General features: G+C 44.1%; 1 long non-coding RNA gene and 1 other non-coding gene across 2 annotated transcripts in view; both read right to left on the reverse strand.

Annotated features, from left to right (window-relative positions):
• LOC130533579 (uncharacterized) overlaps nucleotides 1-12,864 on the reverse strand; it is a 60,736-nt gene extending 47,872 nt beyond the window's left edge. The window contains exon 1 of the long non-coding RNA XR_008952618.1: nucleotides 11,851-12,864. This is a non-coding gene — a long non-coding RNA (uncharacterized LOC130533579). The remainder of the gene's footprint in view (nucleotides 1-11,850) is intronic.
• A 4,726-nt stretch (nucleotides 12,865-17,590) lies between these two features.
• On the reverse strand, nucleotides 17,591-17,662 carry trnae-uuc (transfer RNA glutamic acid (anticodon UUC)). Its single transcript has one exon. It is a non-coding gene; the product is annotated as a tRNA-Glu (tRNA).
• Between the last annotated feature and the right edge of the window lie 7,955 nt (nucleotides 17,663-25,617).

The raw sequence follows: 25,617 nt of genomic DNA on the forward strand, positions 1-25,617 counted from the left end.
CTTTAAAAAGCTCATAAACTTGTGAGGCATTTGATAGTGTTTGTTCCTGTTTCCTGATTTCCTGAAAGTCAAAATGATGATGTTGCTGAGAGCAGCAGAGCAGCTACAGTTTCCTCTCTGGAAGCAACTGAGGAAATGAACGATGTTCCAGTTTGTGTTCCACAGACTGGAAATATTAAAAACATCCATGACTTATCTAAACCAGGATTCTGCTCCTTATTCTCTCCAAACTGATATTGTAACACAAGTAGCTCACATGTGTTTGACACAAGCGCCGGCAGGAGCAACATCGATGGTAAATAATTGCATCTATGATGGTTTCTTCAGTCTCACATCAGTGTTTCCTTCTGATAGGTTTGAAATGATGCATTATTTAAATAATAAAAGAGAGGAGATTGCTGTGAATATGGAGCAGTGGGCTGTTATTTTGTCTCTTGTCCTCTGTGTGCATCAGTTTGGGATCTGAAATATTCAGATGCATCAAAACAATTTGACACAGTTCATGATTAAATGCATACGTCTAACCTGGATGAATACGGAAAATGTTGCACTTCAGACAGCTCGGCCATTATTTATGGGGAACCTCAAGGATCCCTTTAATCCCCATTGTCATCTAAAATGGGAGACTTTTTGCTTTTTTTTAATCAAAATTTTGAAATATACACAAGCTGAGGTGATTATTCTAAAGTTTTACCATCTCGTTCAGCCTAATCACAGCTGATGAAACAGAGCTGCTCAGGAAAAACACAACATTCACATCACAATGTAAAAGGTTCAGAGATCTGGAAACTGGACGTGTGTTTTATTGTCTTCAGTGTCAGAAACAACCAGTATTCAGTCACCTCTGTCTATGAAGTGGATGTTCTTCATAAAAGTCTCAAACTGCTAAAAACACCAACAAAAGGTGCATCACAGCTTCCATGACCGTCACTGACCAGCAAAGCTCAGGACACAACTGCAAAAGTTGCTCTGAGAGGACAAAGAACATCAGCAGAAAAAGGCCCAACTAGCAAAGACAAAGGTGCTTTGATGTCCCACTGTTTTGATGATGATGAGGAGGATCATGATGACTTAAATGGATGACAAAAATCATAGTTTGCATTTGTCTAACTTAAAAAGGTTGAATTATTTCTGAAAAAATAATATATAACAAAATGCATTTTATTGCAGTTAGAGGTGTTTTAGGCAAAAAGAAACACTTTTGATGTTAATGAAGTAATTAAAACATTGACTCAATAGGATAATTGATGGCTGATGTGTGCGCGTGTGTGTTTGTGTGTGTGACATGGGGTCAGAGTGTGTTTCCACGTGTGTGCGAATGCGCTCATTTCACAATTACTCCATCTTTGTTTTTCTGTGCAACAGACATGAAACAGAGGTGGTCCAAAAAAAAAAAATGTCTTCATGTCTTCATTCTGTCTCTCTCTTTCTCTCTCTCATTCTCTCTCTCTCTCTCTCTTTGTCTCTCTCTCATTCTCTCTCTCTCTCTCTATCACTGCACTTCACATTTCCTGTCACTCACAGATATAATGAAGTTTTTCCTCGTTCACTCCTCTGTAGTCAAAGTGAGAGGCGCCAACTGATCCTTCCCTTTTTTCTCCTTACCTCTTTCTTCTGCCTATTTCAAAGATGCATCTGTCGCAAGAAGAGAATACATAATGTATATCACAGACCAAAAAAAACAAGACATTATGAATAATTAATAAACTGCAATGCATATGTATAAACATTTCCATATCAAATAAATATCATATCTTTCTTTATAACTGCAGTTTTATGCTGTGAATACTCATTTACATGCCAGTTCATCTGAATGTTTGCAGCACATGTGTCACGATCAGATGACAGCAGGTTTAAAGCACCGGGGAACTTTCTGGGAACAATAATAAAAGATAATTTACGGACAGAGTCGCAAAGTTCGCGGCGGATCTGACGTTCCTCGGTTCAGAAGGAGGTGAGGCACAAAACCTGCCGGCTAAATATAGTTGCATTCCCTCAAGTCAGGAAGCATCATCTTCACGCTGCATTCTTAGATCCCATCACTTTGATTCCAGACAGTTTGGGAACGTGGGCCATTGCTATATTTGATACAGAAGACGCCTGGAATTCTGTCACATATGAAATCATATTAATCAGGAACCGGCTCAGTGACAGGATTCAGAAATCCTCCGCTTAGATTCAGCTCATTTTTCGTTATTAGCCACACCCACAAATATATATCACAATATTTCTGACAGTGGCAAAGTTGTTTGTGCTTTATTGACACCGAGAAAGGATTGTTGCTTTGACTTTTCATGGAGGACGAGCATGTTCCTGTACTACTGCCAAAAATGTGAAATAACTGAAGAGGAGCTTCAACCATCCTGTGCTATTGGAGGAAACGATGGAAGTGTAATTAAAATTAGCTGAGCGTCCAATCAGCCGGGCTCACCTGCCCTTCGAAACCAGTGACGGAACTTTGTTCTCCTCCTGCTGCTTTCCAGGGACGCTTTCCCTTCTTTATTTTTCCACTTTTGGATTCACACACTTGGAATTTTTGTTTTCATTCCTTAATCATATGTTTTCGGTTTTAACTCTCAGACAGTTTGTCTTTATGTTTTTTCCTTAGGTAACTTTTTATTACTATTATTTTAAAATAGAGTTAAACAATTGTGCTCTTCCACCTTTGGCGGATTTGCCTGCACACTTAACCAAAGTCTCCGAGCACCCTTAAGCATTCATCTTCATCTTTATATTTGTCAGTAAACAGTTGGAGCTCCACATTGTGACCCCACAGAGAAGGTTGGACCCCACAGAGAGACTTCTCCAACTCAGGAGCCCTGATATTTAGAGCAACAAACACACACACGCAAGGTTCCAGACGTGAAGGAGGGTAAAGCCAGGTCCAAATGCGTGTGTGGGCGTGAGGCCAATATGTATTTGTGTGTGTGTGGTGTGTGTATATGTGCGTGTGTGTGTGTGTGTGTGTGTGTGTGTGTGTGTGTGTGTGTGTGTGTGTGGATTTGGCAGGGCTGAAACTTCATGTTCCAGTCTGTTCAACCTCTCAGACCTGCACGAAGACGAGGTTATCGTGTTCCCCCATCGCTGCCAGACACACACTTAAACACACTCACACACCAGGCCCTGTGTGTTTGAGGCTATTAGTGTGTGTGTGTGTGTGTGTGTGTGTGTGTGTGTGTGTGTGTGTGTGGTGTGTGTGTGTGTGTATGTTCCGTGTGGGGGTTTCTGTGTTGGTTTCAAAGGGTGCTGCAACCCTGCCTTCTGGTGGTCAGTGTGCAGACACTCATACGTGCACATTATCTCCCCACAATGTTCCCTCTGCCCTCAACTATTAAAACTAATGATTTTTACTAGCTTTTCTTTAGGGGGACGTTCTTCCAGGACTGTTTTAAGCACCTTTCACTGCTTTAATAGTCATACTTTCTCTAAAGAATGTGACAGCGTTAAGTCTTCTAAGCTGTCTTTTCTTTCATTTACTATAATTTAAACACATTTCTGTGTTTTTACTGTTTCACGTTGTTGTATATTAGTCTGTAAACATGTTTTTTGGTTGTTTTTTGTCATCTCATATAAACAAATTTAATTTACCTGCTTTGTAAAGTGCTAATGTGCATATATAAGCCTCGATTGATTGATCGACTGATACTCCCGTGGAACCCGACAACGATTCCTCGTTAGCAAATAAAGCACAAACTAATTTGAGCTTAATGTAGTAACCATGGTATCAAGGAAGATGTTATCTTTATGCTAAAAATTAGAAGAAAAAGCCAATTAACCTTAAGCTCTCGCGTATATTATATGTAGTAAAATCTATACCCTTATACTGTCAAATAAGTGTTAACATAATTTTCCAATTAACGAAGCTTTTCTGCAGCCTGATTAAACCATCAGTCGTTTTCATCTCTCAAGGATAAAACAAGAAAAAGAGAAACACATTTCTGCACAGCTTAATGTGAGATGAAGCTTCACGTGTCCACGTTTGCTCAGTGTGACTGACCGGAGAAGAAATGGAGGGACAAAGAGAAACAAAGAGATGGCAGGGGCAGGAAGAGGAGGTAGAGGAGGTAAATAAAGACAGAGCCCAGATGATAATAACTATGATAGAGGCATGAAGAGGACAGATAAATATAGCATGTGACAAGAAGGGAGCACTGATTAGACCTGGCTCAGGAGATGTCATTGTTAATTACCAGCACCCCCACACACACACAAACACACAAACACACGCACACACACGCACATGCATGCACACACACACATGCACATACAGTAGCTATGATTTCTGAATGTATTTTTTCAAAGTTCTTCATGTCATGTGACTCCCCTCGTGTCTGTGTTCCCATCTATATATCATGATAGTTTAATTCTGCTCAAAGCAGCAAAAAACACATTCGGAAAAACTCAATAACCGCCTTCTCCAAATGACAAGCCGGTTATTGGAGATGGTTCGCAGACCTCGCTGTGAGCACTTTCTTGATTATTTTCCTTTTACTGAATTACAGTGCATGGTACCACTCAGTATGTTTGCACACAATATTCTGGCTTTTGCTCACATTCCAAAAACAAAAAAAAGAGACACTTTTCCAACTAAACCGCTTATATGGCAAATGAAAATGAAAGTTCCACTAATATGCAGGTTTGAATGCAAAAATATGGCTGACATTTGTGCAAGGTTTGAACAAAAATCCCACCAGACATTTTTCAGAAAAATGGCCCTCACAAATGGATATATGAGCAGCCTGGAAACCAAATAACTCCTGTTTTCCTGAGGAGGAGGACTTCTGGAGCACCCTCACTGGCAACCTTGTTCATGCTAATGCAGCTGGGATACTGCAGAGAGGTGGAATTCTGTCCTCCCAACAGGAAGTGCAAATGTTTAAAGGTTCTTTGACTCCATCCCCCTCCCTCAGCAGCCTGTTAGCCACATTAGCTAACACCTCAGGTGCTGCAACCCTCCAAGGAAACCCAACTAAGGCTTTCTTCAAGCTGTGAGAAGAAACCATTTTGCTGTTTGTCCTCGGACAAAACATTGGCTACTGTTTGAAAAAGGGGATATCTGTGAGGAGGGGACAGTTTATACTGTGAGAGAGTAATGTTTGGCATCTAATGCTCAGTTTCCACTGCACAGCACCAGTCGTACTAGCAACGACTGCTCCTTTTACGAGGCCCTGCGGGACCTCTGGGGAATCTTAAAGTCAGAAAATGTAGGAAGTTTTACAATAAACTGTTTAAAATGTTGAATATCTGAGCTGAAGGAGATGACGTGCAGATGTGTACTGGTCAAACAAGAGCATCTGCTGGCTGTGTGTGTGTGTGTGTGTGTGTGTGTGTGTGTGTGTGTGTGTGTGTGGTGTGTGTGGTGTGTGTGTGTGTGTGTGTGTGTGTGTGTGTGTGTGCTCTTGACCAGCATGTGCTAATTATCTCTCCATAGGTAGAACCCCTTCTCTCTGCTCTCTGCGTTTGTTCTTGACCAATGGCAGCACAGTATTGACATCGTTCTTAATTGCATTACACGGAGGTGCTGATTGGCTGCAGCTGAAAACACACATTCATTGACAGCTGGCCAGCCCGTTAATGGACCGTGCCAAACGAGAAATGGCTGCTATCATTCCCATCAGCACACCAGAAGACATTTGCAGAAATATAGTTTTAGTGCTAAATCATGTTGTAAAAGAAAAATCACTCATGTTTTTGTGTGTGTGTGTGTGTGTGTGTGTGTGTGTGTGGTGTGTGTGTGTGTGTGTGTGTGTGTGTGTGAACTGCAGCCTCCTTCAAATAGTCTTGTTTTGCCTTCACTAATTTTTACATTATTTTTTGAAACCTGTTTTATATAATTCGACTACTGTGATTTCTGTGAAGTTTGAAGCAGTCAGTTTTCAGAGCGTGCTCATGGACATAAAACACACTTTTCTGGTTGAATCATTGACTGGATGGTGATCGTACACGTCTGTTGCGGAAGGATGTTCAGTTTCTGCACTCAGGACGTGGTAATTGTCTGCCTACATGGAGCTTCGGCGGCTAATAATGGCTTACAGTTGCTGTAGTCAATTACATATTTTTTTGTTTAATTTCACCCTTCAGTGTGTTTCCCGTATTTGGCATAAATACACTATCGTGAGCGCCGACCAGCAAAACATCTTGTGCAGAAATTATGCATTTTACACTTGATCCAGTTTGTGTGAAAAATGTCCCCTAAATGGTAGAGGGAAAACAGATAAAAATACAACAAACACATTTGAAAAGGCACACTGCGGCGCTCACATTGTCTATCATCCAACCCCAGGACATTTTCTGGCACATCAAAAGGCTTGCTGCGAGCGCAGATTTAGACATATGTCTCATCACTTTCTTCTTTTTCTTTCCCAGAATGGCTTGATGAAAGGCGGCCATTTTGTTATTTGCATTGGAACGTGTTCTCCTTCTAAACTCGGTCATGGCTGGAAGCTGAATCTGTTGTACTTTTGTGTGCGTGTGTGTGTGTGTGTGTGTGTGTGCGCGTGTGCATGTGCATGTGTGTGTGTGCGCGCGCTTCATGCTCGCAGGCTTTGTGCTTCCTCGCCGTCTTCCTGCTAAAAGAAAGCATCATTTCTGTTTGATGTGTGGAGAATTGATAAAAAAAAATACAATCTTTTAACAAAATATGACACATTTTAACAGTGCGTAACAGACTTTACAAATCCAGTTATTCCCAGAATGGAACTGATCACATGACCAAATGTCAAGAACAAACTTTTCGTAACATGTTGAATATCTTGAGGCTGCGGGTGAAACTATTTTCATCCAAACCTGTGCCATCATCTTCTGTGTGATCGTCCCTTCCCCATCGTTCCCCAAAAAGGCAGCGGTTCAGTGAAGCATCGACGCCGGCGGCGCATTACATTTCTGATTTATAGCAGGAAAAAGTGCATCGTCATCAAACCGGGAGCAGCCATTGTTCTCCTCAGTTCCAGCTCCTGTAAGTCACAGTCCCAACAGTTAATAAAAGAGAAGAGAAACCTGATGACAAAGAAGCTAAAGACAAAGAACCTGCAGCGTAATAAAAGCTGAAGCCCTCACCTGATGGGACATAAAAACCTGGACTTTAAATCTTTTTAATCTAACCCTGTTTTTATTCTGCCTTTATGGAAACACCAGAAGGTCTGTTTCATATAAATTTGGAATTTTCCTTTTCTTTTAAATTTTGTCCATCTTGTAAAAATCAACCAGGGCGACATCAGTTAATAAATGAACCATTGATCGTGGGGCAAACCTGAGGAGCAGATGCCTGCTGAGGATACTTTGAGTTTCCAGTTGGTGGAACTCCTTTGATTACCTACAGGCCACGATGGTGAAGTGCTGAAATTGTCTTTACATCAAAGCTTTCGGAGCCTAAAGACGGATGCTGCTTGGATGTGTCCTCGTGTTGCTGTATGTAGCTGAGTTCTGGCTTCAGCTGGGCTATAAGGGGGATGCTGATCTACGATTTTTACATTTTACTAAGACTCGGTCTATTAATCCTACAATGTTGCTCGTGTTGTTTGAGGTCTTAGATCCCATTGTTTCCCTCAGGATTAATAAGATCTGACATCCGAATTTTAGAGTGAAGGAAAAGACTTCCCAGCACTCCTTCTGGAATTTAGGAGACGTTTGAACAGATGCAGACGCGCTAACAGAGCCCTCCAGACTGTGACGGGTTCCCTCAAAGCGGTCTCAAATATTTGTCAGGTAGAGGCGCCACAAAAGCCATCGAGTGTTTTCCTTCTGCATTTGCACTCTTTTGAAATTTCTTCTGGGTGACAGTTGCCACATTTTGAAGTTTGTTTTCCTAAAGTGCAAATGCAGATACTCGGGGTCGCAAACCCAGAAGTAATTACTGCGTCTCCTCTTCTCACCGACCGCCTCGATAAATCTCTGAGCCCTTTTTTTTCACTCGCCGCTAAGTTAATACTGCACTGTCTGCATTTCACAGACAGTTGTTTAGAATCTCCTCCCCTCTCCCCTCAGACCATCCCCACTTCATACAGTTGGGGTAGTTCTTTTTTATTTTTTTGCACCAGTGTTGGTGGGGCGGTTGATTGGGGGAAATCAGAGGCTACGGCGGGGAGATCCGAGGGGAAATTAGCCAGCACTTAGCTGCACACACGCACACCAGGCCCAGCTGGGAGACTTTCAGATCCAAGCATGGAGGACATGAAAGAGACGCCGGCACTGTTGCCAAAGGGAGAAGATTCCCTCTCCCTTTTTTTAATCTTGCTTTCTCTCTGTCCCCATCTTTCCCCCCCCTCGCCTTCCCTCCATCTTCCTTTCTTTCGATCCTCCGAGGAGGTTTTCGAGAAGGCGAGCGCGCGTCCGCTGTGGTCTCTTTTCTGCCTGACAAAGGCTCGGGCAAAACGTCCAACAGCCGTCAAACGACGGCTGCAACCGGAGCCGTTTGGAGGGAGCAAAGCAGAAAAACACACACACAAGTTGAACAAGTTCTTCAAAGGGTCGCCTTCGCAGCGCCTTTGTCGTCCTGGGGACATGGCTTTGCTCTCACTGTCTCACACACACATATGGGTCCCTCATGAGTCAGAGGTCATAGCATTTACAAGGTTCTCTCAGTGTACACTGCCATCAAAACAGACCCCCAGCCAGGGAAGCAAAAGCAGACTGGGGGAGGAAACACACAGAAATAAGCCCCAGAATTCAAAGGCCAAAAAAGCACATCAATGTCAAACCAATATTCTGCAGCCATACAGAAGGCAAAACACAGAACACAGGTTTTTGCTTGTTTTTTCCTGAAGCAACATGAATGCATCGCTGAAACTTAAAATACACGTTTTTATGTGGAATCCCCAGAAAAGCAAAAACAACGACATTTCATTTGAGTCTCCATCTCTCAGATGTTGATATGTTTGATGGATGACGTCACGTTTTATGTTTGTAAGCTGAGCTTCACCATCCTTGGCTTACCTTCAGACATCCATACGACAGCATCCAACTGTCCATGTGAGCAAAGGTCCTTCCAGAAATGTGCAGACATGGTGGTTTTTTGTTATTATTACCCGTATTACGACTATTATACCAGAAATTGCTGTTTTTTCCTTTTGTGAGAAACAGAAATGCTGTTTGTTGAATTTGGACATATTGTTGTGGTGAAATTGATGTCTGGACTGTCAGGCTGTTCTCTCTGACACTCACCTGCAGCATAAATTTAAAATGTAAGGTTATAAAGGTTTATTTCATATTCAGAGTGTCTGAATCCACTTTTGCAGGGGGCAGCAGGGGTTTCCCCATCTGCTCTGCACAATGTGTCTCTGTGGCAGAGTGAGAAACACCTCTCTGATGTGTCCTTTGCTCAAAGTTGGATTTTTTTGGTGTTTTTTTGCCCTCAGTGTCGACTTGGTGATATGGTTTGTTATAACAGCATAATGATGTTGATGTTTTTCTGGATTTACTAGTTTACTGGTGTAAGGCGGGACCTCCCCTGCTCTCCAGGTGTTTTCAAAAGTGAGTTTTATATATTTTTCCCTCGTTCCCATTTTCAGGAAAACTGTAGATTTGTGACTGTGTTTGTTTGTGTGTGACATTGTCACACCATCATTGGTATCTCCCCTTCCCTTCCCTTCCCTCACACCTCCTTTTCTCGCCCCCCCACCCCCCGTGTGCCCACGGCCCAGCAGTAATTCTGTGTTTATCAACTCTTTATTATGGCCTCTCGCATCATCATTTACAATGGTAGCATCTGCTCATTGCCTAGCCCGAGCATGGGGCAAATTGCTTTTATCGGAAAAAACCAGCAAGTGAGGGGACACACACACACCCACCCACACACACACGCACACACACACACAGACGTGGAGCAGCGGCCGTTTTACAGCGGCTGTTAACTTCCCTGACAGAATCACATACAAACACACAAGCACTCCACTTCTAACAGGATCAAACGATTAGCGACCCATGGTCGCTAAATCGAGACGGGTCCCAAACTCAGTGAGGGAGACGTTTTGATTTTCCTTTCATCCTGTATAGATTTTAAGTGTTTTCATTCGAATCGTTTGATTGTATTTTTCCTCGTTTACCTGACGCTGCAGTGGAAACAGCAAACACTACATCTGGCCTTTAATTTCTGTGTGCGGATCAGGCTAATTTGGTGGCTCGGCAGCAATGAGGGGAAACAGTGGGTAAGCAGAAAATGGCAAGACATCCTGTCTTTGTAGCTCTCATTTAAGACATTAGTGTTCCCTAAATGATGGGGATGAGGAGATGGAGGAGCCTGGTGGTGTGAAGACGGAATATTAACGCGAAGCTGGTTCAGAATTTTTCCTTCTAATCATGAGAAACTTGTGATGTGACAGCAGGTTCCTTCTTGCTTTCTGGGATGTTTATGTGGATTTGGAACAACAACAACAACAGAGAGATTTAAAAAATATGCAAATATACTTAATGACTTTTCTTCCTATAGGCTGGAATGATTCCAATTAATGAGAAATAACCTCCATCTGACATAGAACAGATGGTGTAGAAATACTTCTATCTAACTGTACCAGCGTTCAAGTATTTTAATCAAAAAATCAGAAGATTATCCAGCGTCGTCTCATATTTGACTTTTGGCTCGACTGAAAGCGTGAAGTGTCTTCAGATGACCAAACGGTCGAGATTCTCTTACATCTTGAACATGAAATTCTGACACACAGCTCTGCTCCTTTCAAAAAAATAATATATTCATGTTTAAATGTCTGTAAATTTCTGATTAAAATGTGACAATTAGTTCAACCCAAAACAGGTGCGAAAGGACGAAAACAAGGCTTTTATATTGCTGACATTCAGATTAAACAGGTTATCTTAACACAGGGAACAGCAGAAAATGTGCACATTTGTACCATTTTGGAGTGTTTTCTTGAATTGTGTAGGTGATTTCTGTAGGTGTTCCTTGTCTAGAGTTTACTTTGCGTGGTGTTCTTCAGCTGCGAGCTGCTCTGTTGTTTAAGAGCAGAACTCAGAGAGGGAGAAGAAGGACACTGATGAAGAGCAGCGAGGGAGGGCTGAGAGGAACATACATCGTTCCCACAGAGAAGAAGTCCAGAGGAATCTCAAGAAGATAAAAACTATAAACAAAATAAAGACCTTTTTTACTTTTACCTCTTTCATTTGCATAATCTTCCCTGGACTTTCGGCCTGCGGAATAAACACAGACAACAATGGACCAGAGGAAGGATTTAGATGTTTCTGACCATTTCTCTTTGTGTGTGTGTGTGCATGCATGCGTGTGTGTGTGTGTGTGTGTGTGTGTGTGTGTGTGTGTGTGTGTGTGTGTGTGTGTGTGTGTGCTCTTACAGAAGCTGCAGCTGTCTGAATGGGTTGTCGTGGCCAATGTTTTCACTCAACATGACATCCTGACATTCTTCATTGCTGGTGTTTATGAGCGCATGTGCGCGTGCACGTCTGTGTGTGAGTGTGTGTCCAACCCGACCTCATGTCCACATTGGACGAGATATTGCTTGGACGTGTTGGGGAGGTTTGGGTAAAGGATCTTTGACATTTACGGCTGCGCACACGCGTGCCCAGCGGCGGCGTTACGATGCTGAGCGGTGCCATCACCCATCAGGGTCTTCAGCGCACACAAAAACACACTCGCCCACCCACTCGCTGTGGTCACCGCAGAAACGGGAAAGTAAAAACTGCTGGTCAGAATAAACCAAAGTGTTGACTTCCAGGCCAACGTTCCCGTCTGGCTACACACATCAGACGTATCGGCTACATCGGCCTTTGTTTCTGCGGCAACAATGAAATGCTGTAAGCTCTCCTTACGACTTACAGCGGCTCTACCTCGTGGCCCGTCTATATCATATTCATAAAGGCAGGAGTGTGGATTTTCATGAGGAGGCTCACCTTTGCAGGAGAAGCCTCTGTGTTGTGGATATGAGGTTCGGAAGTGTTGGAAGAAGCAGCTCTGCTGGGACCCTCTGCATTCTCAGCAGGTCTGTATAAACTGTAAATACAATAGAAGATAATAAAATACATACATCCAGTTGTGTCACAGGAAAGGCTATATAGTATGTTGCACTCATAAACATAACTTTGCTGCACAGTGTGTCTTTTGGTTTATTCATTTTTATTGCTTTCCTGTATAATGTTTTTTTCCCTTTGGTGTTTTTTTTTGTTAAGCGTGGCTACATGACATCAGCTTGTGTTTGTCTGTTTGTTGGTTGGTTTTTACACAATCACTTTAAGTTTTGATTATTCACTTAAACAATTATTTAAAACTAAATTGGATAAGGTTGATGCCAATTATTGTGCATAGCATATTTTGTTGCTGTGACTGGTAAAAATATGTTCTTTTTAAGTCTTGTTTATAAAAAAGGAAGATTATACCAAAGATATTTTAGCCTGTGGAAGAAAAAAACAGGGACGGCCAATGGACGGGCTTCACAAATTAAACTTGGGTTTCTGGGTTCAGGTTAGAATTTGGTTTACATTTAAATAAAGGTAAGGGGCTGGATAATGTCTCTGAATGTCCTCACAAATATAGAAAGAAATTTTTTGTGCTACTTACCAGAGATAGGGTTGTGTCTGCTGTGGAATGTCCTATCATTCTGCTCTGTCTCTTTGACACACGCGCGTGTGCACGCCTACACACACAGACACAGACACACAACCATAGAGAAGGCAGGAAAGTCAAACCCACACACCATCACAGGCTGCAGCACAGACCTTGTTTATGACAGAATCTTCTAACTTGTGTGGTTGTGTAGCTGACAGTGTTTCCCTTGTGGGCTGCAGACAACAAACAAGGTCCCTGGTGTTTTTGCTCTGACACACACCTTCTGTACACACACACACACACACACACACACACACATACCAAGATGCTGAAGTTGCCAGTCAGTACCATCTGGTTTATGTAACCTGCAGTATTGCACATTTGACCTGTGTGTGTGTGTGTGTGTGTGTGTGTGTGTGCGTGCGTGCGTGCGTGCGTGCATGCGTGTGAGACTTTAGGATTTCAGTACACATGACCTCAAGATTCTTTAGTGCTACCACCACACAGCAGCCCCCAGGGAAACGTCCTTGTACGTCTTCATCACAGACTCAAAGAGGAAGAAGGAGGACAAAAGTACCACAGAGACATTTCGTTTTTAGTTGTACTGGATTACAACATGAAGCATAAACACTCAGGTGGGCTATAACACCAGAGCACACACACTCACACTGACAGAGAGAGAGAGAGAGAGAGAGAGAGAGAGAGAGAGAGAGCATCAATAACAATGGACGATGAAGCTCTTGGTTGAATCCTTGTCGAAGATTAAACCATTCCTCTATTTTACTGAAATGCCAGAATTCTACCAGGTTTTCTACCGGAAATATCCAAACATAGAGCTCATCCGTGTTTGTGTGTGTGTGTGTGTGTGTGTGTGTGCATGTGGAGCTGGAAGTGTTCTGGTGAAGCATCTCAATCACCGCTTCACCATGGGTGCACGCGTAACCCTGTGTACAACTGCCAAAGGGGAATTAGAAGGCTGCGAGGACCCTTTGAACATGCTAGCAGCCCAATAAGAACGCTGCTGTGGTGTTTAATGGAATGACGTGGTAGATGACAGTTAGCTTTAAGTTACTCGAAGCAACTGTGTAATAAAGACTTGAAATAGTCGACCCCATCCTGGGGTCTCTGACTGATTTGATGAGTACGAACCAAAAATGAAAGATTTGAAGAGCAGAATGAAGGTTCTGCCCATCATTGTTCTGAGCTTGTGGTGAGGTGTTGTTCCAATGCTGCATATGAGAGAACTGCATATGAGCTCAACTCCACCGTTTCCTCAACAGTTGAACCAGGAAGTTGAAGGTTCTGGCTCTCATTCGTGACCAGTCCCTCTACAGCCCAGTTAGGCCATGGGCAGGAGGCAACATACTGTATCTTTGAGCTGTGCGCAGAACATGTACACATGCAACAGGTAGAGACATTCAAGTCCGCACAAAGTTGGCGAAGAATGAGAGATTGATCTTTATGGCTGGTTATGCCAATAAAAAAAACAAATGATGGGTTTCATAAGGCCTGTTTGCTGGAGAAGACATAAATACGTAACCGGACCCCAAGGTTCCAGCAAACGTCAGCACTGTCTCAATTCCCCATCTTCTCTGCTTTGTCCCCTTTTTGCCTCAAGACTCAAACCTTTCTTGGTCTGTCTCATCATATTTTGAGGGCAGGCCAGACCCGTCCTGAACTGTGACCAGCCCTTTGTCTTCAGATGATCTGTCAGCTCCATGCTCCACGCTCCAGCGTGAAGCAGCTTCTGACCCAGATGCTATGAAAGTTTGTCTGAGGCGTTAATCAGAAATTTGGCCTCCTTGCATGCAAGTGGAAACGGGGATATATCCATCCATGCATTAGCATTAGAAAAGGACGGAAACGGTGGAGATGAGAGGAGTGGAGAGATTGTTTGGCTGCCATCTTAGCAGAGTGTGTCTAGCCAAGCTCGGCCAGGAGAAAATATAAACCCCTGAGAATAAGGCTTATTTTGACTGGTGGCCAGTTAGGGATAAGAGGCTGCAACTGTGTGTGTGTGGTGTGTGTGTGTGTGTGTGTGTGTGTGTGTGTGTGTGGTGTGTGTGTGTGTGTGTGTGTGTGTGTGCGTGCGTGCGTGCGTGCGTGCGTGCGTGTGAGACTTTAGGATTTCAGTACACATGACCTCAAGATTCTTTAGTGCTACCACCACACAGCAGCCCCCAGGGAAACGTCCTTGTACGTCTTCATCACAGACTCAAAGAGGAAGAAGGAGGACAAAAGTACCACAGAGACATTTCGTTTTTAGTTGTACTGGATTACAACATGAAGCATAAACACTCAGGTGGGCTATAACACCAGAGCACACACACTCACACTGACAGAGAGAGAGAGAGAGAGAGAGAGAGGAGAGAGAGAGAGAGAGCATCAATAACAATGGACGATGAAGCTCTTGGTTGAATCCTTGTCGAAGATTAAACCATTCCTCTATTTTACTGAAATGCCAGAATTCTACCAGGTTTTCTACCGGAAATATCCAAACATAGAGCTCATCCGTGTTTGTGTGTGTGTGTGTGTGTGTGTGCATGTGGAGCTGGAAGTGTTCTGGTGAAGCATCTCAATCACCGCTTCACCATGGGTGCACGCGTAACCCTGTGTACAACTGCCAAAGGGGAATTAGAAGGCTGCGAGGACCCTTTGAACATGCTAGCAGCCCAATAAGAACGCTGCTGTGGTGTTTAATGGAATGACGTGGTAGATGACAGTTAGCTTTAAGTTACTCGAAGCAACTGTGTAATAAAGACTTGAAATAGTCGACCCCATCCTGGGGTCTCTGACTGATTTGATGAGTACGAACCAAAAATGAAAGATTTGAAGAGCAGAATGAAGGTTCTGCCCATCATTGTTCTGAGTTTGTGGTGAGGTGTTGTTCCAATGCTGCATATGAGAGAACTGCATATGAGCTCCACTCCACCGTTTCCTCAACAGTTGAACCAGGAAGTTGAAGGTTCTGGCTCTCATTCGTGACCAGTCCCTCTACAGCCCAGTTAGGCCATGGGCAGGAGGCAACATACTGTATCTTTGAGCTGTGCGCAGAACATGTACACATGCAACAGGTAGAGACATTCAAGTCCGCACAAAGTTGGCGAAGAATGAGAGATTGATCTTTATGGCTGGTTATGCCAATAAAAAAAACAAATGATGGGTTTCATAAGGCCTGTTTGCTGGAGAAGACATAAATACGTAACCGGACCCCAAGGTTCCAGCAAACGTCAGCACTGTCTCAATTCCCCATCTTCTCTGCTTTGTCCCCTTTTTGCCTCAAGACTCAAACCTTTCTTGGTCTGTCTCATCATATTTTGAGGGCAGGCCAGACCCGTCCTGAACTGTGACCAGCCCTTTGTCTTCAGATGATCTGTCAGCTCCATGCTCCACGCTCCAGCGTGAAGCAGCTTCTGACCCAGATGCTATGAAAGTTTGTCTGAGGCGTTAATCAGAAATTTGGCCTCCTTGCATGCAAGTGGAAACGGGGATATATCCATCCATGCATTAGCATTAGAAAAGGACGGAAACGGTGGAGATGAGAGGAGTGGAGAGATTGTTTGGCTGCCATCTTAGCAGAGTGTGTCTAGCCAAGCTCGGCCAGGAGAAAATATAAACCCCTGAGAATAAGGCTTATTTTGACTGGTGGCCAGTTAGGGATAAGAGGCTGCAACTGTGTGTGTGTGTGTGTGTGTGTGTGTGTGTGTGTGTGTGTGTGTGTGTGTGTGTGTGTGTGTGTGTGTGTGCTCGGGCGGGTGTTTGTGAATGAGTGGTTGAGCATGCATGACATAAAAGTAGCCAGTCTGCCCGTCTCAGGTGTATATGTGAGCCCAAATCTGCATCTAAAGCCTTCTCCACCTCCTCCATTTCCATAAGGATAAATGTCATTAGCCAGGCAGCTCGTGGCAGGACTGCCTCTACTCAGCGCAAGTGTGAAGGGTGACTTTGTCCCAGAGAGAGAGTGAGAGAGGTCTGATACACGGACCAGACACAAATCCTCTTAGCCAAAAAAAAAAAAAAAAACGGGCTTTTGGGTGGCAGCTTAAATTGGCCATTGTGGTTGTGCTTTAAGACTTTCTCCGATGCCTTTCTGCCTGCTGCTAATGTAAATAAATGAGCTCCGGTAAGAAAAGTAAGATGGAATCAAGAGCAGGGTGGGTCTGCGCGTGTACAGGCGAGGTCTACTGTCTGATGTTTCTCCTGACGGGGGAGAGATCTCCTCTATGGAGACAGCATTTTTGACAGTTCAGACTGGAGGACGTCACAATGACAAACATAAAGTCACTCAGATCTCTCAGAGGTGCATTTCATGATGCAACAGCCACTTTAGTGAATGGCTGATCTCAGATCTGCAGCAGGACAACTGCTGAAAATGTTCAAATAAGCACGCAACCCTGAGCGACGACCACACCGTCTTCGAGGCCCCTCCTGTGAGGGGAATCTACATGCTTTAGCTGCCTGGACATATGTTTGGCATCACCGCGCTGCCGACTCAGTTTCACATCCCTTTGCATTTCCTTCGGTGGGTCCCTTCCATAAACAGCCCAATCACGGCCGCATTCAGCACAAATGTAGCTGCAGGGCCCACATCAGCGTGCACACGTGTGCTGTAATCACACGTGGGTTTGCAGATTACAGGCACAAACAGTGATCTAGATGACCGGCCACATGCTGCAGACGGGCAGGGAAGATCAGTGAGTTAACAGGAAGTGACCCAAAATGATACCAGATGGCCAATCAGCATGTACAGAGGTCGGATGTTGCCATGGGGATGCTACAGGGCAAAGCTGTCATGATCTCTGTTGTGATGATGTTGATTGAGACATGTTAAAGGCATCTAAGATGTCTTGGGAAGCAAAATAAGAGCAACAACCCATCCATCTGCCAGAATCAGCACGCTTTGAAAAGCCACAGCCTTACCTGGAAGTAAGCTGCCCTCGACAGGTGCTCGGGGCACTTTGTTGGCCTTGGTACCTTGACAATGATAATCTGAGAATGTGATGGTGGCACTTTCAGTTTTTCTTTCCAGGTCTGGATTTTAAACCAGAAACCTTCTGTCTAATAACCCAGTCATCCCCAAAAGGGCGATTCCCATACCGGGAGTTGAACCCGGGCCGCCTGGGTGAAAACCAGGAATCCTCACCGTTAGACCATATGGGAGCCCTGGAGGAGGCTAAACTCCATCTACTGGTGAAACACCAGATATAATATGGTTCCACATTCTATCCTAACTATCCTAATTCCTGTTCGTGATGGAGTGAAGAGCTTTTCCAAATCATGGTGAACATCACTCTTTCTGGACAACTCAGACCGTCTGACTCTATTGAAGCCACAGATCCTCACACTGATCTCAATCAGCAGTCAGACTGAAGGCAGCCTGGAATAACGATGATGGAAAATCGCAGAAATTGCACAAAATAAATTCCCAGATACGGATATCTGACTGCAGCGGATGCAGAGAGCGATGACTCTCGAGGCCTAAATTGCTTTCTTGCATAATAATCAGTCGGAAATCACATTCAGGAAATGTGACACATTAAATGCGGGATTCTCTTTAGCCAAGACACACATGCAGAGAGGAGGACCGTTAGGGGGATTTTATGAGACAATTAAAATAAAAAATGACTTTGTGGGGCAAAAGCCAGATTTTCTTTCCTCTCCTTATTTTCAAGAGGTGAAATTTACATATGGATGTCATGTCTCATTAAGAGTTTGAGATGAAATTAAATCATTTTTTAACATGTTATTGGTTATATTCCAGCATTTGAGAAAGAGGACACTCTCATATTTTGATCGTGTCTGAGTATCAGGCCAATTCTTCCCCTACAGACCTCAGAAGGCAACACAGGTTTTCGCGTCTGGCCGTGCAGGTTTGATGCAACGACTGCTGGTGCTTCGTTCCAAACGTATCTGCGGCTCTTATCAGATCCCTGAGAAATGAGCGCAGCGCCACATCCGCGGGGCTTTTGCACACCTGAAATACATTATGTTTTAGTGGTAGTTTAGCAGTTAATGCATTAGTGCATGGCAACTTAAACGATGTATCATCATCCACCTGTTATCACCGCCGTTTATAATGAGTCAGCAGGTTTAAAACGGGTAAAGATGGTAAAACTGCAGCTGCAGGTGAGAAATGCAGCAGGACTAAAACAGATAATCATCATCATCATTACATGAGGATCGGCCTCGCATCAATGGGAGTTGGAGAGTTTATGAAATAGTATTAAAAAGCAATTTTCATTTTAAGTTATTACTGGATGCAGATTTTGTGGGTGTGTCTTTTACACCCACAGGACAGATAAACAGGTTTAAAAGGGTTTGACACCCCCTTGGCTTAGCATCAGCACCGATGAGCCCCAGTCAGGCAAAGTTTTGGTGGTAAACATGTTTCTCCAACGCCTGCTACATGGTGCCTCATCAACTGTCAGTGCTACATTTGCTCTCTGCAAATTTGCTTCTGTTCCTGTCAGGCCCCAGCGGAAAATGGCGGCCAACGAGGAGGATTCATTGCCCTTTTAGAAATTCTGACACCTACTCAGCCATACAGGGGAGGCTGGCTGTGGCCTGTTGAGCAAAGCAACTTCATCGCCATTATAATGCCGTTCAATTCAGAGCTGAGTATGTTTGTTCGCTGCCATATTTCTGTCAGTCCCCCCCCCCCCCCCCCCCCCCCCAGCCTCTTCATGTCAGCGAGGTTCACATCATTCTCGTTAAGCGTTTGTCTCCAGTCTAACTCACAGATGATTATTCATTTAGCCGCTTTCGACAGCTCCCGTCAGACACAAGGACTCCACTCATCCACCAGGGGACAAATCAACACTTTTTCCCCCCTCTTCCTCCTCCTTTCTTCTCTCCACTTTCAATCTCTCCTGAGCTATTACACTGAGTGTTATGTTTACTTTAACCTGCATCCTTGTTAATTATAAATCACCAAGTCCTCTTATGTTCTATTAATTGGTACCTCCTCTCTCGGTCTGTGCAACGGTGCCAGCAAATAAATTCAGGTACGGCTCTGTTAAGTGGCACTCTCACAACAGATCTTGACACACGCTGCAGAGACAATAAAACAAGGGAGTCGGAGGAGTGGTTGGAGGATGTGCGATGCTTATAGGCTGAATTATCTCCTATAGGGTTAAATTGGTCGTTTGACAGATATAAATCTTGGGCAGAAATACAAACAGAGTGATGCAAGAGCACAAAGAGAAAGAAATGGCGGGATAATGCGGCGGAGGGTGTACTCACGGACCTGAAATGACTGGGTACACGATCACACCAGAGAGCTCCATTAGTGGTAATTGGATGGATTTCATATTAATATATACTCTGTCATTTAGCCTTACACACAGGCTTAACCCCTGCATGGGATTTCATCCCCTGCCAAGTCTTCCAATCACACACTTCACACTGATCATAATAATTCCAACGCAGCATCCCAGACAAGTGGAAAGAAAGTGTAGCTTTTAAGAATTGGCTATATGTTTCAAAGGAAATTATTAACTATTGTGTGAGCGTGGTAATTGCTTCCATGAAAATGTGCTCTTCACCATCAATGCACAGGTGTTCAGTCACACTGCAGATCCTTGACATCAGCAAAAACTGAATGGAAATTTACATCTGCTGTATACCTGGGAATCCTCTGATGGGTGTGAAACTGCTTCCACTCTGCAAGAAGGTGCTTAAAAAGCCAAGGTAAAGTTGGAATTTGGTTGCATCAGTTGTAATTTTCAGTTGTCTACTTGATTTTAAGAATTATGAATATTCTATTTCATAGAGGAAGTTTGGTGCTGAGGCCACTAACACGTGAGTAGTTATTTTATTCATAACCTAAATGGGCTAAAAAGGGTTACCGTATTTTTGCGACCATAAGGTGCACCGTATAGAAAGGTGCAGTCTCAGTTATGGGTGCTATTTCTGTATTTAACACATACATAAGGTGCACCAGATTTTATATATATATACATATATATATATAAAAGGGATCCACATGCAGGTTTCAGATGTGTTTTGGTGTTTTATTTACTGTTTTGCACAAACCCCGGTGATAGGAAGGGTGACTGCTCTGAAGCTGTGACAGATTCAGCACATTTATGACATGATGCAGCTCCTGTTACGGATAAACTCAGGAGCTGCTGCGCTGCTGGTCACAAACACAAATATCGCTGTGTTAGCTGCCATAGTGTCACACAGCACAACCGCAGCCCTCAAAATTTGGGGCAACTGCACCAGATGTACGGCCCGGCTGGCTTCAAACAGACCCTCGACCTCTTTCCCTCACCGCCCTCTTTCTGCACATCACAGAGAAATCTCTTTCAACTAGCGGCGGAGGTTCAGGACAAACGTGGAGCCATGCCGAGTCGGTGACATAATTATCACCGGCTTGGCTTTAATCACACTCTCCTCAAAATCCTCAGTGCACATTATCTGACACCAAACACAACAGCCCCCCTGCCTCAAACAGGCCAATTTAGGCCCCTAATGCCACTCTGGATACTCCCTGTCATGGACAATCACTGATAGACGCAGAGGAGGTGGTAGGAGTGAGAGCTGAGACGTAATTATACACCATATTTTGTCACACTTGGGTTTTTTCCTGCTCCCGCTATGCTCTTTTATTCCTTTACTTTGGACTTTTAATAAGTCTGAAAAAGTGTCAGTTTGACTCGAGTCTAACAAAGCCGTGGATGATTTATGTCAAGAGGTTGCATGAAGAAAAAGAAGCGAAACAAGATTTGAGAGACAGTTTCAAGGTAGCGAATCTTCAATTAACCTGAGCTACCTGTATAAGATATCATTTGAATGACTGCTGAATTAATAATATGCTTTTTGAAAATCTCTTGAAATGTCTCGAGATACGTCAAATATAATCAAAGGAAATTAAATTCTTGTGTCTTGGTTGGAATAATTTGAGATCCTTTCAAACCTAAATTGTAGCTCATCAGATCTGGATGGCTCCAACTCTGATTTCAAACACGAGCTGTGGATAATTGTCCTGTTTTTGCTCGTCACACACTTAGCATTCCTTTAATGGTATTTATCAGTGCTCATTAATTGACTGTGACAGTGTTTTCTCGCAACGTTCTCATGATTGAAGATGGAAAGTGTTCGGCTCTCAAAGAAAATGGGTTGGTCTGGTTACAACAAAGCCGCGAGGCGCGTTGATAGGAGTCTCGCTCCTCTCGTCTGCAATCTGAAATGGGTCAGGAAGGAAGGAGAAGTTGGTGCAAAAGGGAGAACTTCAAAGTGATGAGAGACATGGTGAAGAGTAACACTCGCTAATGTGTTCCGCCCATTCCAAACACATTCCTGGACCGTTTGATGCCACCTCTGACAGAGCACCAGCGTGTAAAAGAAGAAAGGAGGAGCCATCACAGGCTTTCGACAGGAAGCTGTCGTCTCTCTGTGGTCGAGCCAGGGTCGCGCTCTCGACCAACCTCGGGTGTTTCAGAGACGCTGGCGTCTGAAACCAGGCCTACACAGAGACACGGACCACCAATGAGAAAATGTGTGAAAGTCCTTCTTTGGCAAGATGAAAATGGAGGAATTAACTTTCGGCCTCAACACGTTAACTTCAGTTTCACTTGCATTTCAAATCTTGTTGAAAAATGACCTTCAGTTTGTGTTTTGATGCAGATTGTTGTCATCCAAAAGCAGGGAATCACCTCTTCCTGACAATGTCTGAAGCGCCATATACCTTGAAATGCCTTGAATGTTACGTTCATCGTGTAAGCGCCCTTGTTTTGAATTGGACTGAATCATTTTGGGCTTGTTTGTGATGTAGCATGACTAATGAGATGGAGTGTCGTTGGCCATTTTAATGCTTTTATTACATCACAAACAACAGCATTACTGCCACATAACCAAGCTTTCAGAGGGGTGTGTGTTTAATCTTATATCTGACTGGTGCTGTCAGCACATGCCAACTATAAAGAAGTTCCATACTGGGCCAGAAGTGTTTGTTCTGTCTGGTGAATGGTTTTTAGGAATTAGTTGGTCCAGGTTTTCAAATTTTAGGGAAATAAGAGTTGCCCTGTCACCTGTAATGCACCATAATCACATCTTAAAATAGAAAAATAGAAATTAACAGCAACAACAAGATGAAAGTGTTTTACACTCCTGTATGACGAGTGTTATTCAAGGTCGAGTTTGGTACGTTATTAAAGGAACCACACGAGCAGATTTATTCAAAATTATCCAGGCTGTGAGTAAAAGAAAAATTCCTGTTTCCAACAAAAAGTGTGATGAAGCAGGAAGTGAGCGAGTGAAGAAAAGGGCAGAGATCGTTTTGTTTCCACCCAAACTCCGCGGCAACAGTGACCGCTCTGCCAGGCTGTGCCACATCAGTTTGAGGAGGTCGAGTCAGTGCCTGGCAGGCTGTGTCTGGCCTGGTCTCACTCCAGGAGGAAGAGTCTGAGTCCCAGGGCCAGAACCTTCAGGTCCACAGCCTCCCTCCCCACCAGGGCGACCTGCATTTCCACACACATCACTCGCTTCTCACTGGGGGCAAGTCAGGGAGCCGCTGGGGCGTGGGGCTTCCACCTCCATTGCTGCACCCTTCAAACCCCTGGGAGGTGGAGGAGGCGACCCCGGCCGACTCCAGCTGTCAGCTGGCCCGGCAGAGGAGAGGAGAGCCAGGGACAGAGGACAGGAGGTGGAGAGGGGAGAAGTGAGACGAACCGGCGAGGAGAGGAGATTGATGACAAGAGGTTGTAGGTGGGCGCTATCCTGGGAGACAAATGTCCAGCAGCTTCATGGCGTGAAACCCTGCCAGTGGGTGGAAGCTGGATCTTCTGCTCTGCATGTGTGAGATCAGCAGAGACTGAACCATAAATATTACTCCAAATCCAGCTACATCCATGTAAAAAATGCTCTTCAGCAGCAAACGTGCCCTCACGGTGTTAGATAAAGATGTCTTTGTGCCCTAAATGATGAGTTAAATGTTTGGCAGAAGCAGCCCAAAAGTAGCGTGGATGATTTTCCCACAGACAGCACTGTGTGTGTGTGTGTGGTGTGTGTGTGTGTGCGTGTGTGTGTGTGTGCGTGTGTGCGTGTGTGTGTGTGTGTGTGTGTGTGTGTGTGTGAATGCCGCTCCCAGTGCCCGGCGGTGGTGGCCCGTTATTGAGCCTTTGAGAGGCGAGGCAGCTGATAAATTCAAACTCTTTGTGTAATTGTCTTTCGCATCTGAATACAAATCCCCGCTGCTTACGATTCATCATATTTATTTTTTTATTTCCTCCGGCAACATCTTTTATTAGTTGTGCACTCAGCGGCGAGATTTAATTTCTGCAGGAGGGGACAACAGCGGCTTGATGATTATTATTGAGAATGTGATACTACAGAGGGTGAAATAAAATCTATAGTGCATTAAAGTGACAGATTAGGAGGGGCGGAGGGTTCATTTACAAGTGTTAAGACATCGACGGCTAATACCCCGCTACACCAAATAACAACCCACCCTGGTCTCTGTTCGGTACAGAGGACAACATGAGGCGGTGAGCAGAGTGTGTGTGACCACAGGATTTTGTGCTCTATTGTACATTCAACATTAAGCCCCTAGTGGTCATAGAGGGACATTACTGGTATTTCACTGTAACGGAGCAGACAAGAGTGAGCGACAGAGAGGACTAAAGAATTGACCTGCTGATGAAGTATGGGTGGACAACAGGTATTTAAACATTAGGTTCAGTCATTAGAGCTTCATCACAACAGCTAACCAGCTGAAAGTGATCCTGACCAAAACTACCAGCACGGTTCGGCACAGTTAAAAAGTTAATTGCTGTGAATGTGAAGGATCAACAAAGGCAGAGACCATCACTAGCAAGAGCGCACTTTGATGAATTAAAGCCTCTGGTGTTTGAACCCTGTCAAACATGATGAGAGTGGATGTGCATCCTGACTGGAGAACAATGAAGACACAAGAAGAGGAAGATGAAATTAGTCCTAATGATATAATGACTCGTCTCCTTAGAACTGACATGTTAAGTCAGTTTGCGACCGGTCAAGTCTCGTCGATTTTCATCAGGGTCTGAAACTCGATGTGCACTCGGTGCTATTTAACCGACTCATCTTTCTCAGCGATGCCCCCATATATTTACGTCTCCCCTCTGATTCTGCCAAGCAGAGCTTAATCAGATCCAGAGAACGCTGCATCAGTATTCACGCCAGCTGCTGCGGAGATAAAGTGAGTTAAGACAGAGAAGAGAATGGAGGCAGACTAAGCTGTGAAAGGGCAGAGGCTCATGGTCGGGACACAGCTCAACGTGTGGCAACACTGCTCTGAGATGACGAGCCAAACCCATCACAACGTTTCCACTTTGGAGGAACCTTTGGACATACGGACTCCTAAAAGGCAGATCCTGACGACAAAGAACAAGCTAGCAGGCTAGTCAGTGAACTTTGACCTTCTGTTGGGCCAGAAGGTGCCATGGCATGTTCCTGTTGTACAGAGCTGCGGTAACAGCACCCATGGGAGGGGAACAGAGAGGATTGTGGGAGTCTCCTTGCCTTCTGTCCAAGAGCTTTTATCAGAGCCGCTGTCTCCAGAGATCCAGGGACTTCAGCAAAGACCTCTCGCATCCCCTGTGTCCTCTCCATGTGGGATGGATACTTTTCAACTCCAGGAATGTTTAAATGGCAGTCGAGATTTTTAATTGTGATTGTCATTTTTTCTTGTAAGACTGCTGGTTGTCATGTTTCAGTTAAGTGTCGTCTTTGTGATGATTGTCCTTTACAGACACACAACAGCCAAGTCTTTACCTGAAATAACCTTCCAAGTGTCGACCAATACGTCCAAACTAACCCTTACAAATGCGGAAACATCCACCTAAAATGTAAAAATACTGATAAAACTGAGCAGATCTTAAAAAATAACCAGTGAAACTTTCCGAATCATCTGAAAGTTCAAGCTCTAATTAGGCAGATTTTCACAAAATACTCAGTGATAAAATGACACTCTACACTTCTCATTTGTCAAAATCTGGAGACAAAGAATCCAAAGGGCTCAAAGAACCTGATTTTACATTAAGTTCCAACATGTATGGCTGCCAACAACTTGGCAGATTTGTCCTGTTCGGCAGGAGGACACAGTTGATCTGCAGAAGAGGACAAGAGCACCCCCC

This window comes from Takifugu flavidus, chromosome 11 (assembly GCF_003711565.1).
Source record: "Takifugu flavidus isolate HTHZ2018 chromosome 11, ASM371156v2, whole genome shotgun sequence".
Classification (NCBI taxonomy): domain Eukaryota; kingdom Metazoa; phylum Chordata; class Actinopteri; order Tetraodontiformes; family Tetraodontidae; genus Takifugu; species Takifugu flavidus.